Source organism: Lonchura striata, chromosome Z (assembly GCF_050655825.1).
Source record: "Lonchura striata isolate lonStrDom1 chromosome Z, ASM5065582v1, whole genome shotgun sequence".
NCBI lineage: Eukaryota > Metazoa > Chordata > Aves > Passeriformes > Estrildidae > Lonchura > Lonchura striata.
This window is the reverse complement of record NC_140740.1, coordinates 57,892,841-57,912,548: the sequence shown is the minus strand read 5'-3', so window position 1 is coordinate 57,912,548 and position 19,708 is coordinate 57,892,841. Positions and strand designations below refer to the sequence as shown.

At 42.1% G+C, this 19,708-nt stretch overlaps 1 protein-coding gene across 3 annotated transcripts in view; it reads left to right on the top strand.

The window, feature by feature from the left end:
* The first annotated feature begins 617 nt into the window (after positions 1-617).
* The window catches only part of ELOVL7 (ELOVL fatty acid elongase 7), a 31,526-nt gene continuing 12,435 nt past the window's right edge, over positions 618-19,708 (top strand). The window contains exon 1 of one of the 3 annotated variants that reach the window (XM_085567299.1): positions 618-704. The gene's annotated coding sequence lies outside the window, so the exon portion shown is untranslated. Of the gene's footprint in view, positions 794-19,708 lie in introns of all 3 variants that reach the window. The other 2 variants (XM_021534471.4, XM_085567300.1) reach the window with 2 other exon arrangements.

Below are 19,708 nucleotides of genomic sequence, written 5' to 3'. Positions count from 1 at the left end.
GGCGGGGCGGAGCGGTGCGGGGCGGTGCGGTGCGGGGCGGGGCGGGGCGGTGCGGGGCGGGGCGGTGCGGTGCGGGGCGGGGCGGGGCGGTGCGGGGCGGGGCGGTGCGGGGCGGTGCGGGGCGGGGCGGTGCGGTGCGGGGCGGGGCGGGGCGGTGCGGGGCGGTGCGGGGCGGGGCGGGGCGGTGCGGTGCGGGGCGGTGCGGGGCGGGGCGGGGCGGTGCGGGGCGGGGCGGGGCGGTGCGGGGCGGTGCGGGGCGGGGCGGGGCGGTGCGGGGCGGGGCGGGCGGTGCGGGGCGGGGCGGGGCGAGAGCTGCGGGTGGGGCGGGCGCGGTGGGGCGGGCGCTGCGGACAGGCTGGGGCGGGCCGGGGCGGGCCGGGGCGGGCCGTGGGGCCGTGGGGCCGGGGCGGGCCGGGCCGTGGGGCGGGCCGTGGGGCGGGCCGTGGGGCCGGGGCGGGCCGTGGGGCCGGGGCGGGCCGTGGGCCGGGCCGTGGGGCCGGGGCGGGCCGTGGGGCGGGCCGTGGGGCCGGGCCGGGCCGTGGGGCGGGGGCGGGCCGTGGGGCCGGCCGTGGGGCGGGCCGTGGGGCCGGGGCGGGCCGTGGGGCGGGCCGTGGGGCCGGGGCGGGCCGGGGCGGGCGCTGCGGGCTGCTTTCCGCGGCCGCGCGGTGCCGCGGCGCAGTTGCCGCCCGGCGGAGCGGGGACAGGTGGGGCGCGCTGCTGCCGCGTGAGTGGGTCCAGCGGGGAACCGGAGCGCGGGGATCGGGAACGGGAGCCTTCGGCGCTCTTCCGCACGGTCTGTCCCGCGCTGGGCGTGCGGGGCTGGGCGGGACGGGACGGGACGGGTCTCGGGCTGCCTCCTGCCCACCTTCCTTTCAAACTCCCTGCTTGCTCCCGCGTACCTCTTCTGTCTTCCGCAGCCCCTAGCTATGCCGCGCTGAGATTTTTTGCTCCTCACCGTCGTCCTTTGGGTGCACCTGCATTCCTGGTCCCTCTCCCTGTCTGCACCCTCCTGTGCCATACTTCCAGGCGCTCAGGCAGTGCTCTCTGGTGCTTCCTCCTCCAACCCCACTGAGTGTACTTCACCCATCAGTGCCTAGCTTCCAGGCTTTCTGTCTGTGCCCTACACCACACCGTGTCTGTGCCCCTAAACCTTTTCACTGGTTCTGGCACTAAGCAGTACTTGTTCCTCCAAACCCTCTGGGTGTGCCCCACACCTCCCGGTGCCTGTCTCTCAAGGACCTCTGGCTATGCCTCACATGAACAGAGCTCTCCTGTCATGAAGAGCAAGTTAGTTCGTGGCATGTGCATGGCCCCTCTGCATCAGGGACCTTATTGTTTAAAAATGCCTTTTTCTTCCCACACCTTTTGCTCCCAAAGGGTGATCCCATGCATCAAGAAACTGAGGTTTTTCTCTTTAGGGGTGAAGGTTAGAGACAGGGAAGAGGTGTGGCCCATGTGCTTAAGATGGTGATATTAAAATGTAGGGCTGAGGGTTGATGTCTAGCCAGGAGTTGTCTGGCAAGGTGGAAGGGTGGCCGCCTGTCTTGCTGCCTTCCTCTTCTTTGGAGACAGGTCACTTTTGCTGCCACGTGGGGCAGGTCCGTCCTTAAGGATGGGCCATATAGGCAGTGAGGCCGGGAGCCGAGGAGGCAGGTCAGTGCCAGCTGGCTGGTGAGGGGCGGTGTTGATGAGGCTACATTGGAGCAACCTCTTAGACTTGTCCTTTGCAACTGTAGATGTCATGTGTATAGTTATAGAATTGTAAGTTTGTGGATACTTAATTTATAAATACCTTTTAAATTGGAATTTTTGTTGGGTCTTGGGTGTGGCCGTCACCAAGACAGAATAGTATGATGCTTGAAAAGTCATAGTGAGGCAGCAAACCAGCTCTTACTGATGTTTTTTTTTTTGCTTGCATAGCTAATCAAGGTATGTTAATTAAAGCTGTTCAGACAAACCAGAAAACTTACTGCCATGTATGGATACTCTCTTCCTTACTTCATTGTAATTCAGTTTCTCCCAGACCCATGTGTAGGTCTGTACTGAACACTACCATGTGGGAGAAGTTTCAACAAGTTTTTCTGGTTGTTGGGAGCAGCCTGGGAACAGCATGCTGCCTGATTTATTCTGCTGCTCAACACTTGGGGTGCTGCCTGGGACGCACTCAGGCTGCCTTGGAGCTGCCTCAGGTAGAGGTAGAATCATGGGGTATTGACATGGCATTAGACAGTGTGGATGTACCCTGAAAACTTCCTTGAGGAGTGGGAACACTTGTGCTCACATGTTTACCTGAAGAAAACGTAGAAAGACCTAGGATTTGAAAACCTAAAGGAACATAAGCTTAAAGTGAGGAAGAGTTTGCCCAGAGAAGCTGTGGATGCCCTCTCCCTGAAAGGCCCAGGCTCTGAACAACCTGGTCTAGTGAAAAGTGTCCCTGGCCATGGCAGGAGTTTGGAACTAGGTGATCTTTCCAACTCTGAACAACCTGGTCTAGTGAAAAGTGTCCCTGGCCATGGCAGGAGTTTGGAACTAGGTGATCTTTCCAACCCAGGCTATTCTATGATTCTTTGAAATACTTGCTAGTCAGCACCTCTGTTGAAAATACAGGGAATAATGTAACTTTATGGTATTTCAATATAATGTGATCTTTCTATTAAGTATTTATTGGTAGAGCAAGACAGATTCTGGTACAAGAAGCAATATTCATGGAATGTGTTGGGAAAGATGCCACAGCATTAGTCTAGTAATACAAGCCAAATAGGATTTAATTCATTATGAAGCTCATGAAATACCATGAAATACCTATTGACTAGTGGCATATCAGTAAAAGAACTAATCAGGGGTGTTTTTGAATCTTGACATGACTTGATGGTATTTGCTGAGTGTGCACCCCTTGCCTGTCTCTCTGTGCCTTTCCTGGCTTCTTTTCTCTCTGCTGCAATAAACTGGGACTTCAGCTCTTCCTCTTGAAGCTGCTCCTGCACAGTGTGCCTGCGTTAATGCTTGTCTTATCTCTTCCTCTGGCCTGCCTGTATCTAGTTGCCTTACACACAAATTTCTGGAGGTGTGGGCAGCTGCAGAGAGCGGCAGAGGCACAAGCAGTGCATAGGATGGGCATGGGAGGCATGTGTGGGGTGCGGGAAGTGGGAGGATGTCACCTCTGTGCCATGTTCAAGGGCAGGAGGTGGAAGGGAGCCAAGATCCCTTTATGGACCTCCATTAGGTGCTTGTGAAATCATGTTGTACTGTGGGTCTAACTTGGCAGACTTCATGTGGCATCTCTCCCTGCCTGTTGACTGCCTCAGCATGGCTGTCAGAGGCTGCTGCCCCCTAATTTTCCTGGTGCAGGCTGGTGTGAGCTCCCTTGTCTGTCCCAGCTGATAAGATGGTTTAGCTATCAGTTAAGAGTTAAGACCAGCTTATGTTGTTCTGTCTGAAGTGGATCAGGGACAACTTGTAAAATACAGATAGTAGCGCTATAGTATATAGGCAAATATGAATAGATGGGATGTTGACATCTTCTGTGGCACAGCATATTTTATACAAATAATGTTGTAGCCCAACACTCTTATTCACTTCAGGCTAATGGATGTATGAAACTTTAAGCTGCTTCTCAAAGCCTGGGCAGCTGGAAAGGAAGAAATACTTGTTCCCCTCACTATTCCCCTGTCCCTCACTGCAGCTCTTCATTATCCTGGTTTTCTTGCACGAAGTCACAGCATGTGGCACATGGGCAGTGTTTTTATCAGTTTCTTGTTGCCCAAGTATGTATTAAATTCAATAAATGGCAGACTTAAGTATGTTTTTCTCTACTGCAGTTTATGGATTATTAACTTCAAACAGCAGTTTTGGTAGGCCAGTCTGAGTACATAAAGGGAAGTTGGTCTGTGCTTGATAGCTGCCCTGAAAGCTGAGTGGTTACTCTGCATTGCTCCACAATGCTGGGAGCAAGTCCCATGTGCTTGCCCTGGGACCTCACCCTCTACAGAAGCTCACTGCTGCATGTAAAGGACAAATACAGTCTAAAGGGTGGAAACTAAACCTTTTACTCCTCAAAAAGATGAGATTATTAGGAAAAAATGAATGAACAAAACAAGTAGTTACTTTTGTAAACCTATTGTACTTTCTTTTTAAACAGTTCCTTTTAAAAGGTACCTCTAAAGCTATAGGGTCTTGCAGTAATTTACGTGCCTGTTGTCACATTTCCAATTTGCCAAAAGTTTAGCCAAGTTGCCAGTGATATAGGAGTTAAATTTTTTTTTAATGTGTATATGAAATTTAGTTGAAATCCAAAAAATAAAATGTTAAGTACATGAGTTTACACTGCTGAGAGACACTAGAATAACTCAGGTATCTCTTATCTTTACTTGTCTTTGGTTTCAGTGTTTAATGCTGATCATTGACATGGAAATATTGAATAGTTAATTGGTTTTTGGTGTTTTTTTTTTTTTTTTGGTCAGTTTGTGTTTTTTTAATTGTTGGGGTTTTTTCTATTTTTACTGAATTCACAATGTAAAATGCTTTCAACATACCTGTCAATATGTCTTTTTTTTTCTTCTGCATGTGTTTTGTTATTTTTGTTCTGTCTTCTTATGATGGCTACACAAAGCAATTTATCACTGAGGATGTTGATTAGGAAACACCTATAAGTGATTCATGAATGGAGTAATGTGAGTTGAATAAACAGTTTAGAGAACCACAGATTTAAGTGCTTTTAAGTGTTATCTTGGTTCTTGGTGATAGTCTGAGGAATTGAATTTTAGGAGCATTTAATTCCAAAATCCTGAGGTAGCACACAAATCTCTTAAAAAAACTACTTGTAAACCCTATCCAGCCCAAAACAAACTCTAGCTTCCAACTGCAGAGAGGCACAGATATCACAAGGAGGACAAATACAGGTGTCAGTAAACTATGAATCATCTTATTTGCTATGAGCAATGGTATTCAGATTGCCCCTTTTAACAGCCAGGGTAAAAGCAGCAAACACATCAACCCTTATCTTCACTCCACTTGTGATACCTACTTCAGTTTCACCAACTGAAACATCAGCCTATTATTCCACATGCTTTTCTTTGCATGTGCTTCTTGTGTCACTTTTCTTTTGTACTGGAGTATTTTTCAGTGAAAGCTAGTACTAACAAGCACTGAGGAAACAGTCTGGGTTTAAAAATACCATTTATTTTTCTGCGAGGCTTGCTCTCCGATACTGTGTCTGTTTCCCAATCTGTTTTATTATGCAGCCCGAAAAATGGTTGTTCCAGCAGAAGTCAAGGGTGACATAGGAACAGGTATGAGTAATGGGGAGAGAGGTTGATTAAAATTACATTGCTACTATTAAAAGTGCTCTTATAATTGCAAACTTACCCTGTAAACAGCCAGACTTGCAGTGCTCAAGAGAAGCTGCTTGTAGCACTTTATGAATTCCTACATGCTGCCTGCCTGTGTTTAATTGTATTGTGAATTCTTTGTAGTTTGGATTATGTTTTATATTGATATGGGCCTTGCACACTGGGCTCTGTGCCTGGAGCCTCTATTCAAAGACTTTTTTTTTTTTTAAAGCAATGCCTCACTGAATGCATGTGAATGTGAGTGTAACTTTGTCTAGTGCACTGCAAAACCTAGTGCAAAGAAATAGGATGTACTGTCCAAAAAGCTGCTAAATTTCAACAGGCATCTGATGGGCTGGGTTCAAGAGAATGCTCCTATCCCAGTGATGGTGTTCTGGGTTTATGGCTATGCCTGAGATAAAAATATAGCTTATTCTATTCCTTTTATTCTTTGTTTTCTAACAAAAGAAGGGGGCAACTCTTGCTTTACTCTGACTCACAAAGATCAGTTTGTTGATTTGGAAATAATTTGCATTGTATCATCAGTCCTGAAATGACTTAAAGCAAAGTCACAAAAACCTGATTCAGTGGTTCTCTGCATGCTTTTAGAGTATGGGAATGGTTCACATTGGTACTGTGTTCTTTCTTTCAGGAAAGTTGTGGCATTATGAGTAGATGGAGATGGGCATGTGGAAATGTCTGTAGTCAGTTCAGAGAAGTAGTAGCTGGCAAGGTTTCCTTTCATACAGCTAAAAATTACTTGGATTCAGGTATATTGAGAACAGTGTGTTTTACAATATTTGCATTCTTACCATCCACAATCCCTTTTGTATTTGTATGTACAGTTGGAAAAATCTAGATTAAATACATTCTTTATAATTTTATAGTCAGAGTTCTAGCTTGTTTGTTCAGTGCTGAAGAAGAAAAATTACTTTTTAGTCTTTAACTGTACAGAAGGGGTGTGACAAGCTTGATGAAATTATTATTACTTCAGAAGTGCCCTGTCCCCCTTTGTCTCTTGTGAATGAGAATTGTAGGATATACAGTCAACCAAAGGCAAGAGGATAATGAAGTAAACTCAAATGTTCATTGTCAACTTTGAAATGAAACCTTTCATAAAACTACCTGTAAAGAGCACTTCTCAAAAGCCTTGTTACAATCACTCTCATTATTTCTGGTGTGCTGACAACATTGTTTTGTAGCACCTGTTGTTCTGTAACAAGTCACATTGTTAAGTTTGCTTAAGTTTGTTTTTACATGAAAAAGGAAGAAACTTTAAGACATGGCTGTAGATAGCCTCATGCCATAGCTTTGATGTTTAGGAAGTTCACTCAGTTTAACTTCTAACTGGGAGCATGACAGATTTTAGAAAGAGAGAAGGGAATGTAAAATACAGGTTTAGAATAGAATAAGAGTAGAATACTCTGTGCCTCTTTCAACTAGTCCTTTAATGACTGCTTGAAATCTTAAGGGGTATTGTCCATTAGAATTTCAGATTATCCTGAAACAAATTTTTGTAAACTGAAGTGATCCACTTGATCAATTAGGGAAGCTTATCAGAAAGTTGTGGAGAAAATGTTCCTGAACATGGACTGGACCATGCTGAGTTCTGGTTTGCTTTGGAATTTTTCCCAGTTTTGAAATTAGGTTGCTATTTTATTTTAAAATTGAACATCTCATATACCCCATTTGAACTACATTTAAAAGCATGGAACAGAAAATTGCCTCTGGAGGTGTAGAAATTGTGCAATCTGGTGTTCTTGCTTTTATCCTGTAGAGAATTTTTGTATGTTGTAAAATGTGATATTTCATCGGCTGCTTTCATCCAAGGTGCTGAAGCATCAGACAAAACTTGATTGAATCTAGAAAGACTTTTGTGCTAAGTGAGGGAGTCACTTTAACAGACGGTGAAATTATATGACCTTGGCTCATTCTTTGGGATGACTGCAGTGGGAAGAGATCCAGTCTTTCTTTCCAGTTAGTGGGATGGTATCATGCTTTTTGGATATGGTCAGCTGGATGAATCTGCACCTGAATAAAGTATATATAAGACAAAGAATGTGTGTAAAAGCAAATTGTTTGGTTTAAATGTGAGCAATAGAGTCATCCTGGAGTGAAGCAGAAGAAGAGCAGAAGCAAACCGCTCTGCTTTCCTAATGAGGGCTACGGTGTTGCTTTAGGTTCAGAAAGGGGGGTGTGGCCTGCTAATTTTGCATATTAACTGGAATATTGAAACAGCACACAACACTTTGGCTTTGCTTACAGTTTTGCTGTGTTAAGTAGTAGAAGACTTGTCCCTTTTTATCTGGGGACTGAGAGCTCTATACAGAGAGTGAACCAAAACTGACCTCTTCTGCAAGGCATTGAAACCAGTATGTCAAAAGTACTGAGACTTTTTTTGATAACTTAAATGCATAGCTACACGTAAGTCTAATTTCCTTTTGTATTGGAGATAGTCCAGTTTTATTCTGTTTTACTGCTGTAGCATGCTGAGTGGACTGTTAGACACTTGTCTGTTTCTTGTATACTGGTGTTTTAAAGGAACATTAGTATTAGGCTGAGTATTCTGCTGCTTGCCAAGCTTCTTTGTTGGAAGGATTATTGTCTCCTGTGCTGTTCTGATGTTGCACATCCATTGCCTAATGCACTTTGTTGATGTGATCTCAATTTTTTTTTTTTTTTTTTTTAGCTATTTGGCAATCTTTCAGGATCGAAAAGATGGAAAAAAAAAGTGCAGTTGCCTTGCCCAGACATAGCTGGTTCATCCATATATGCTGTCTGGATGAATTGTTGTATTTTAAACTGAACTGATGTCTTGTGGTTCTGGGTGGTCTCCAAATGATTAGAAAGATGGTAAAAAGCACATTCTATTGTGATAGTGGAAAATATTGACAGAAGATGGAAAAATCCTGACATACCTGTGATTAAACTTGCACATAGATGTGTTGTTTGATTCTGCTTCTCTGTGAAGATACCTTTTGGTGTTCCAGGCTGATTTAAAAAAGTTTTTGAGTTACAAACTCATGGCCTTCGCAGTGCTGCTTTTTGTGCTGTTCTTGAGCTTCCAGACAGTGCAAAACAATGAAGACTTTTAGAAATCCTTATTAGCAAAGGAACAAAGGTCTAGATAACTAGATCTGGAGCAGAAATATGCCTTTACAGCTGTCTACTGTCACTAATGCATTAATGTATTTTTGCCCGTAATATCAACCTCTGTTTTGCATTTTGTTCTGCAAACTCCTGCAGATTGATTTCTTGGAATTTGAATGAAAAATTTATATATTTTTAAGGTTGGATTCTTATAACAAGATCTGGTTAAAAAATCTTGTTAGATATTTTTGCTGATCAAGCCAGTTAATGTTTTTAGGTAAGGGATAATTTTTCTTTCATGCAAGCTGTTGAGTTTAGGCTGTGTTCTGATTACTGTCCATGCAACATTGTGTTGCCCATGCAATCATTTTCTTTAGTCTCTATTGGCCCTTGCCTGCTCTGGGTCACTGTGTCAGGATGTTTCCTCACTCTAATGCTTGCAGGCAACCTATTCCATACTGTTTCTTGAGTTTTGACCTCCAAGTCTGTTGTAAGAACCCTTTGAAAGTCCGGCACTTCCACAGTCCTTAGAAGGGTATCTGCATAGCAAGTGGAAAAGAAAATTTTGGAACTGCTGCTAGCACTGTGTGAAAGCAAACGTGCTCCCATTCTTGTGTTCACCCCATGTGCCCAAGCTGTCAAGCTGGATCTGCCTCCAGTGGGTGAGTCATCTCAAAAGGACAAGGTACTGGGGAAAGTTATCAGGCAAGTAGTCTAAGCAACATGCAAGATGGCTGGAGTGGTACGCAAGAGCTTACTCAAATTTTGAATAGAATCAAATGGAGGCTTATAATGTGCTAATTTCCATGCATTCATCTCTGGATTCAACCTATAACCACAATGCAAGTGGCTTTGACTTCAGGATGAGCCTGTGGGGTAATTTCCTCCAGTTATTCTTAAACTTCAGATGCCTGTTTGCTGTCCATTTCCATTCTGCACACCATTGTGATACCTCCATTGAGTATGGGATATAATAGAAACATCTGGCTTTTCCATTTCAGAGACTGTATTGACTTTTTCCCTTTGCAGTAACTCTGGTCAGGTGTAAGTATAAGCTAATTTATTTTTAAGTGGAGATCTTCTTTCCGAAGCAGAAATAAAAAATGGAGTGCCAGGAGAAATTGCCAAACAGTGGTATAATGTACCTTCATGGGTTGCCTGATACTAATACTCATGAGTGTGTTTCATAGTGATTAACCAAACCTTTCATCATGCTGAAGAATGTTAATTACAACAACAACAACTTAATTCCTGTATACCTCCCTGCATATCCCGTAGTGATTTGAAACTTCTAGCTGCAACTGTATAAATTACCAGCTCTGGACTGGAAAGATTTAGGATGTGGCAGTGTAGTTCCTTCCTGGAGTGCTCCAAAAAGTACATGTGCCAAGACTGGACGTGGGAGCAGCAGCTTTTTAATGATACTGTCAGCATGCTTTCTTGGGTAGGAGGAGTGTTCTGAGACTTTAGTTTAAAAATCACTTAGGACATTTCCTTTAAAGTACCTTTTGTCACCTCAAAGTTCTGCCATCACCTGTCACTGTGCTGCTGCTGGCCGTGTCACACTGTCAAAAGGTCACATTGCACTGAGGGTCACTGCCAAAGGTGCCAGCACAGCTGGTTCCCACTCTCTTGGAAGAGCCTCCCAGGGAGGGTGCAGTTGCTTATGTTTACAATGCTCAGCAGCATGTCAGCTATGCTGCATGGAAGCTTAAAAAGAGGGGGAGGGAAGGGAGGGTGTCAGTTCTAGGTCAGCTGCCTTTAAAATTTATTCCTGCCTACTGAGATGCAAGCAAAATAGGGGCAGAAGGAATGCATTATTTTGCTGCCGAGGATATCAGCCCAGGACCCAGAGGGTGGTGGGTAGGTTGAGCAAGTGCAAGTCAGTGGGAAACAATGGTAAAGCAAATTAGCTCACGTCAGCATGGGAGAGTGGTGTGGGAGCAGTTCAACTACTGTAAATTGCTGCGTTAGAGGGTGTACAAAACAGTATGTTGCAACGCTTGACGGGTGTTATCAGTGTTACTACTTACTAATATTCTGAACCCAGCAAGGTTGGAGCTGGTGCAATAAAAATTCCATAAAATGGCATTGATTTTGCAATGTTGTTTTGCCATGGCAACTACGCTGACAAGAGCTGAGTGTATGCTAAACACAAGATTTAACTGTGGAAAAACACCTCTTCCTTTAATAATTATGAATATTTTTCACTTTACTTGCTCACCTTTCTTAAGGTGAATATTGTGTTCTTAAGATAATTATTTACTTTTTGTTTTCCATCTCCGCTTCTTATAAAACTCCTTTCTGATGTATTTTCATGTTACAAAGACAGTCCCATCTACCACAAGTGAAAATTATGGTCTAATATTTTTTTCTTGATGCTGAATACCAGCTGGTACATTGCCATTGATTACTTGGTTATGACATGTCTTTGGAAATAAAAAGGCTTGTCTGCTTTTTTTTTCCATTGGCATTGGCTAGGTTAGCAAGGTACTACCTATGCAATGGCTCCTGTTCCCTTTTATTGTAAGGAGTCTTGTCTGGAAGCTGAAGTCTAGCTCTGCTTTTCTGTTTCCGTTTCCAAGGAGTGACCCCCACTGTGACTATTTAATGACAATTTATGTTGTTGTTCTACTGAGATGTGGGTAAGCACAAACCAAGTCCTTGGTAGCAAACTGCTTCTATTATGATTAATTCAATGTATGAGAGCCTTATATTCAGTTAACTTAGGCATTAACTCTTAACTGTGAATTAGGGTAGATGATGTGGTGGAGCCAACTCAATGATTCAGCTTGCTGCTAAGAGAAGGGGACAGTCTCGGACATTAGACTTTGATCCCTTTCATTCAAAGTATTTAGCTGAGATTTGCACTCCCTCTCTCTTTTTACAACTTATGCATATACTGAGTATTAAAAATGTGCTTCCTAGGCAGCTTAAAAAACCCAGTCTGTGTTATCTTTTGCAGTGCAGGTAAATAGCAGTCCTTCCCCTCTAGTTCAGTACAGATCTCTGTATTCTGTTTTGCTTGGTTACTAATGATGTGCATACACTTTAGAAACACCACAGCTGTAAATAATTCTTACATATCCTTATCAGAACTGTCTCTACTGTAGCTGTTTGTGAAGGAAAAACAAACAGCATGGGTAAGAGCTCTGTATGTTAGGAAGACGTTGACTTGTAGATGAGCGAGCAGGGTGCACGTGAGGTAGGAGCAGCATGATTGCGCAGCATGGCTGATTGTGTTACTGCTTTCTAGCCATTAGCTTATGTTTTGTGAAAGTCTCTTTAAAATTACCTAAAGCTTAGTTGATCTGGTCTTTCAGGTAAATCTGAAGAGCTGCTTTCCTAGTTGCATAATAAGGTAAGGAGGAAACAGGAGACTCTAACAGGAGAGTCTAACACCCTCCTTTAGGAAAGGAGGATGTTAACCAGGGTTGGATATGGCCCAGTTACTAAATCAATGCATTACCAAAGGCCTTTGATTAGGGTAATGATATACCATTATCTAATGGAAGTGAGGTTGCACTAACAACCTTATTTTGACTTCTAAGTGAAAGTTGTTATGCTGTGTGTGCCTCTGTCACTGTGTATGTGGGTCTAGGTGACATTGTGAGCTGGTGTCACTGAGCTAGAATCAAAGGAGTCAATAGTGAGTTGTGCACTGGAGCACCAAGAAGAAGAGCTTTCTTCTAAGCTGTATGAGGAGCCACTCACTGCAGCAGAGTAGGTATGTGGGACTAGTTGGCTGAAGGATGCTGACATTTAAATGCTTAATAAAGAACTTTTGTTAAAGGCAGGGGAGCACTGAAACAAGTTGAAATCTTAGGAACTTTATCCCTGCTGATGTTGTTTGTTTTCTCTGAAACATTGGAAGTATGGGGAGAGAAAATTGGTGAAGATACAGTGATGTCCGTGGTGCTCAAGTACTAAGTGAAACTGAGAATTTTTTCAGGGATGTACCCAGAGTTTCCTACTTGATTTAACCTGATAAGTAGATTCAGACTTGTAAAGAAAATTCCTTCCAGGCTATTTAGACTTGATAAGTCTTTCTATGTGATGTAGAAGATTAGTCCCTAGGATCATTTCAGATGCATCCCTGCAACCTCAGGTGATACATTTAAGATATTTAAGATACTGGTGATGACAGGTCTTTTCCTGCCTTACTGTAGCACAATGTAATTTTTGTAGCTTCACATCTCATCTTGTAGAGTGACCCTGATGGAGAGTGTGATGACTTTTTGAGGTGGAGCATGTGAAGTGATTGACTAGCAATCTAGTATAGGATTGTCTATGAGTAGGCGGGACTGGATGGTGATGTGGCCTCCTTGCATATCTTCATTATTAGCTTAAAGGGATCTATGACAGGGCTTTTATTCCCAGTTTTCTCCCTTTCTGTGGCATTTCAGTTTGTGAGTTTTAATATCTCCTTTGCACAAGCCAGTTCAGCCTTACAAGTCTGAGTTGACTGAGAAATAATAACTTTCTTTTTCTTTCTCAAAGCCTAAGCTTTAATTTGGATTGGTGAAGCGCTGTGGCTTATCCTGCAGCTGCCTGGAGCAGAGCCACTGGCAGTGATGCTATGGGACTGGACTGCAAAGAGGGCCTTACTCATTCAGATACTGGTGATTGGTTCAGTGTATGTGATGCAGGAGAGTGCCCATGTAATTCTGGCTGGGAGCTGGGTATAAAGCAGGGCTATACCCCTGAAATTGTTCCCATAAAAAGGGGGTTTTCCATGCCTGTTGTTACTGTTCAGCTTTGCTGTGAAGTCTTCAGTATCTATTCTTTTAACAATTCATAGAGAGTTGTGAAAGAAAATACAAACTGGTTTTTACTTTACACGGTAGCAGAGTAGGAAAGCCATTGGGCAGACACAAAACCAGTGTGAAGTGTGGTTGAAATGAAAGCTGTTTTCACTAGTTCTGCTACTTAGGGTACTTTAGTCACATAGGTGAATAACAGATTTGATGCTAGTTTAAAAAGCAAAGAATTAAATAAATAGGTACTATGTAAAAAATCCAGTAAGGGTGACTACACAAGATAAGCATTAGATATCTTATTGAATAGTTCCAGTGAGGAATTTTAGAAGATGTTCTAGTAAAGTTTCTAAGCCTCAGTAATCTGTTTTTAGGATGTCCCCTGTCTTCTAGCAGGGGCAGTATTTATAAGCACTATTATCAAAGAGGAAAAAGCAACCTAATTTTAAGCAGGATTTAGCAAACTTTCATATGAGATGAATCTCTCACAAACTGGGCTGGATGGTTGAGAGAAGGCATAAAAATGGAAAAGGTGACAGAAACTTCTCTCAGCAAAATCCATAACAGGTGACACCTAGCTCAAGTCTGAAACTTTGTTGCAGACCATGGGTGAGTAATCCGTGTAATATAATAGGCAGTTTGCAGTTACTTGCCATGTGACATAGGGAGTAATGTAGTTAAAATAACTGTAATTATGAACACACAGCCTTGGGAAATAGGAAGGGCAGAGCTGGTATTTCCCAGGTAAATCTTAAGATACCATCTGCGAAACGTCCTAATTTAATTACCTTCTGAACTTCAAGAGCAGATTAACAACAGTATACAAAGTGATTCTGAAACATGGAAGTTTCATAATTGTACCTGCATATGCAAGTCAGTATTACTGCCATTTCTTAAGCTATAATTTTGAAATCAGACCTGCATGTGTCAATGTTGCTGTAGGCTCTCCCCCTTTTCCAGTGGGGTCTGCAGGGTAGACAATCCTCGACTCATCACTGTCTTACCATGCTAGGTGTGATACTCCAGAAGCTTTGTTTCTGAGACCCATCCTGGGTGGAAAATAGAGCACTGAATTCTGCCCTGAGTTGTCATAATCCCCAGATATTTTCTAAAGGATCCCTATAAAAGTATCTTGTCTGTCTTTTCATAATGAACTTTTTTCTCTAATGTATATTTTTAATGTTAAGTGTCTTAAGTTCATGCTGAATTGAAAATTGTTTTTGGAGTGACACAGCTTATATTAGATTGCTTCAGTCTGGGTTTTTCTTTTTTATTTTTTGTGTATTTTTTTGGTGAAGTTCTTTCATGTGCATATTTTGTTTAGTAGCCATTAACATAAAACAATTTTTGTAAAATTACTATTTAAAAGCAAATCTTGATATCTGTTTTATTATTTAAAAAGTCTGTAGGGGGAATAAATGAGCATAAAGAATGGCAAATATCATTCATGTGGGTTAACCAAAGGAATATGAGAAACTTCTTGTTCTCATTTAAAAAGTAGGAATATTTGAGGCATACCAGTAATTCCCATTACAAAAATCACTAATAGTTATGTGAGCTAAGTGACCTTGAGCACTTCCAATAGCTTGTTTCCTTACCACTTATCATCAGACATTCTCATATGGTTTGCTGTAGTATTTGTGTAATTTTTGTTGGTGTAAACAATATTATCTGCCCTTGTCTCTACAGTAAAGGTAATGCTCCAGCTTGGAAGTGGTTCTGCCAAGCTCTATGGCTTAGCTTAGCTGCATTTAGTGGGCTTTTCCAGCTGTCTGCTGAGCTGCCGGCAACCAGAGCACAGCAGATTACTTTGTTCATTAACACAAACACTTTCCTCCTTTTCCTCACTTATATCTCCTTTTCTTACAGTGGTGGAGGCACATTTGTTTAAAGATATCTTCAGAAATTATTCTGCTACACTGACTTGAACTTAGGTACACAGTGTTATTTCAATTGAAAAAAAAAGAAAAGTAATGCTTATTTCTTCTGAAGAGTTGAATATCTTGCATACATTTTTTAGGTGGCTTTGAAAGTTGTTTTCCAATTGCATGTGTTTGAGAGGACTGTCTTTATTGTTTAGAACTTTTCAAGCTGGCCAGACTACTTATATTACTGCATTTTTGAGTTTATGTAAACTGTTTGCAATTTATTGTATAAATGACCCAGTTTTGAAAATGAGTCTGTTTGTGTTACCTAATTTTGAGAGAGTTTGCTACAAATTGGACAATCTATTGTGCATTTTAATGACATTTTAAAATTTTGATATGAGCAGAAAGGAGAAGATTGGAAATAAGTGTTGGTGTACTGATTCTGTAATTACATTAGCAGGTAGGTAAACCAAGTGTTTTCCTGACTGAACCAGGGCTATACAAATGCATAACAGGCTGATGAGTTTATAGTATGAAGAACTAAAACTATGTATTTAACAAATGGCCTTCTCTGGCCCCAACTCTTTGATCCCTTAGGTGAACTCTTTCCAGTCTCTTAGAAGATAATTTCTGTAGCCCACTGCCAAACATTTTGAAAGATTGCATTACAATCAAAGCATTATCAGTTTACTTCTTAACAACACAGTTGTACTATAAAAAAAACAGTCTTTCAGAAATGGTTTGGGTTTTTTGATGAAGCACAAGCTAGTTGTTTATCTTGTAGTGAAGGTATGTGATTTCCTTTTTTTTTTCACTGTTCCATTAAAAAAGCAGGCCTTGATCATATTATTTTCCAGTGTGTATGAATATGTGTGAAGTAAGTGTAACAAGGTAAGATAAAATATTTTTCATGCTGCCATTAACTCTCCTTTTGTAGGTGGTTAACAAATAATTATCATTAATGTAAACTGTTGTTCACAGAAGTGGATTTATGAAGGAAAATGGGGTTGCTAGGTAAGAAAAATAGGTAGAATTGTAAAACACATTGAAATGTAAATAGTAATGTCATATATAAAACTTGGTTTAAAATAAATCTTTAAACTGTAGGAAAGTTCTGACCAGCACTATCTTTCTTCCAGACATTATTTCTTAAAGCAATTGGAGTTAACTTACTGTATTTTGCTTGCCTTTAGATTCAGATCAGTGACTATTGAGTGTTGAGGCCTGGTCTGCTTTCTGTGTAAGTCCTTCTCTCAAGTTACTGAACTCCAAGTAACTGGACTCCAGAAACTTTCAGAAAAGTTCAGTAACTGTGGTGGAGTTGCTTATTGCTTGTCTATGAACAGAAAATAAATCTTGAAGGCTAAGAGCCTCTGCTGTCTAAACTTTTGAGGACTGTTTTAAAGGAAGAGGAGATGTGAATGCCGGGGTCAGAAGAGTTGGGACAAATCCCTCATCAGTATGGCAAGGGCCAGGTTCACTATTTCCATCATCTGCCTTTCTACTACAACTACAAGAAATCTATTAGAAATAGATGGATTTCAGATAAAAGTTTTGCATTTGGCCTCAATGCCTGGCAGGCATAAGAGTTGCTATTTAAATGCTGACAGCACATTTGTCTGATTTCTGATGCAAAAATTAAAGTGGAGGAGTCAGGTGGGTAAATGTAAAGAATTGTGTATTTGTGAATTTGCAGTTGTTGAATGATAACTGTAAGAGAGTGTCATAATCAACACCCCAAACCCTTTGTAGTGGGTTGACCCTGTCTAGGTGCCAGATGCCCACTAAAGCCTCTCTCACACTCCCCTTCACAGCTGGACAGAGGAGAAAAAATACAACAAAGGATTAATGGGTTAGGATAAGGATTGGGAAAGATCACTCACCAAATACCATCATAGGCAGAATAGACTCAAATTAAATGTAATCATTCAATTTATTACTAACTAAATCAGAGCATACTAATGAGAAGTAAAATGAGATCTGAAAACACTTCCCCCACCCGTCCCGGCTCTGCCTCCTCCCGCTAGAGTGGTGCAGGGAGATGGGGAATGGAGGTTGGGGTCAGTTCATTGCATATCCCTGCTGCTGCTCAGGGAGAGGAGTCCCTGCTACAGCATGGGGTCTCCCCCCATGAGAGAACTTCTCCAGAACATCTCAATTAACTTCTCCAGTGTGTCCATGAACTGCTGCAGTGTCACTCACTCTTCCATGGGGTGTAGGCCTTCAGGCACAGCCTGCTCCAGTGTGGCCTTCTCTCTCCATGGGTTCACAGCCTCCTCTCAGGCATCCACATCCTCCAGGGGCTGCAGATGGATCTTTGCATCCCCAGGGCCCTCCATGGGCTGCAGGGCCACAGCTGCCTCACCATGGTCTCACCATGGGCTGCAGGGGAACCTCAGCTCTGGCCCCTAGAGCACCTCCTTCCCTTCCTTCTGTGCTGACTGGGCGTCTGCAGGGCTGTTCCTCTCACATGTTCTCACTCTGGTCTTCTCTGGTGGCAATTAAAACAGCACAAACATTGGGTGTTTTTTTTCTTCTTAAATCTGTTATCATAGAGGCATTACCACAATTTCTAATTGGCCCAGCCTTAGCCAGTGGCACATACACCTTTGAAGCCACCTTTGAAGCCACTGGCTCTGCTTGACACTGAGGAAGCTTCTCACAGGCTCTCACAGAAGCCACCCTGTAGCCCTACCACCACCAAAGCTTGACTATGCAAACCAAATACACTGATACTATATGGCAATTGATTTAGTGTCAGATTCTACACTGAATTTTCTGGATTTTTAGGAGCATGTCTTGAAGCAGATTTCTTGTCTAACTTCAGTCTTGGTCAGCATGTTGAGCTAGCCAATCTGAGTTGTAGTAATGCAAGGGTGGGAAAACTGAGTGGCAGTGAAATCAGCCACTTTTCTTACCAAAGAAGCAGTTAAATATATTATGATTATTTGTACTCAGTGAATATATTTGTTGAAAAATTGAGCCATGCTCTGCCCAAGGTTTCTGTGGGCTTTCACTGAATTCTGTTATAACCAAAGTACTTTCAGTTTGCCATGCCTTTTCTCTTGACAGACTGTTCTCATGTGTCTGAAACTGAAATAATATTGGATTAAAAGGATTATTTATTTAATTGGTCTAACAATTTAATACAATAGTTATTTATAAAGTAAACATTTTTTAAACAGTTCCTCCCCAGCACCAGTTATGGCTGAATTGCTTGGCTGTCACAGTTGAGCACTCTGAAGTACCTGGTGTTCAGGACAGGATTGGATTTATGTGTGTTTGATATCATCCGTAGTTGACTTATGGAGCAAGGTGACAACAATATTTATAATTTGCCTCTAACCATAAAATCCTTTATCTCATGTGATTGCTAGTGTCAAATACAAGAGTACTCCTCATGTTTCCATTAGTAAAGAAAGAGAATGCCCCCTAGTTCTTGCTTTGTCAGCACCTTTATCAGCATAGAGTGCTGAAGCAAATATTGTAATACGAATACAGGATGCATGAAAATGGTCAGTGTGAAGGCAATGACATTGAATTGGGAAATGCTGATGTTGGAAGATGATATTTCTAGAAAATGTGAACTTAAAAGAGACTTGCAGGGGGAATATTTTCCAAACATGAAACTGGCGGTGGTTTCAGATATTCAGAGACACAGGACAGAAATGCAACCAGGAAAACAAGTGGGCAGCAAAATGGGAATAGAGATGAAGTAGATCAGTTGAACTCTAGTGGAGGCAGGCTTGTCTGTGTTGCATCTTGCAGTGAAGGGTGAGTATAGTGGCTAAAAATTCCTGTGAAATGGCAGTGAACAGGATGTACTTGTAGAAGTGGAAATAAAGGTAAAATTGTTTTTCTGGACTGTTAAGGTGAAGATAAATGAGAAGATGATAGTGGAGAGATCAGAGGAGAGCGATGCATTACCATAATGAGGGAAGAACTGGCTCTGTCAGCCTGCAGCTGGCTTAGCCGGAGGAGATGCAGAATGGCTGCAAGAGGAAGGGAGCTGATTATCAAGGTGTTCTGCAGTATGAAATAATGAAAAAATACTACTAATAAAGGTGAATAAAGTGTGAAGATCGTGAAGGGATATTGAGAGAATTCATGTGCTAAAGTGAGACACTGAGTAGGTATGAAAATGTGCCATCAAATGTGCTGGGATTTTTAGAAGGTATTTTCTAGGGGAGATGAAGCAAGGGAAGGGCTGATGAGTGCCTGTTTGTGGAGCAAAAAATCAGTATTCACATAAGAATACTTCTCTGAAAACTTTTACACAAGTAGGAGGTACTGCATGCGGATGTGCTGGATAATTCTTGAGGGTTAATGGTGCTGCCATTGGTACTATGGCATTCCATGATTCTGGTGTGGAAACATTTGATTCATCAGAGTGGGATTTGCATACTAATTATAACATGGCTAATTATTGTATTTAAAAGGAGTATGCTGACATATTGGTACCATTTCTCCTTCCCACATACCTTAGAAATACTTATTATTTAGATTTTTTTTCAATAATAAATGTTGTAAAGCTGAACTTCCTTATATATCAGTGGTTTGGACTTAAAGGGGAGATGGTGATAAAAAATAATTTAAGCATCTGTTGTTTATTCATATTTACCTCTTAACTGTAATGGTTAACCACAGCTTCACAGATAACACTTTA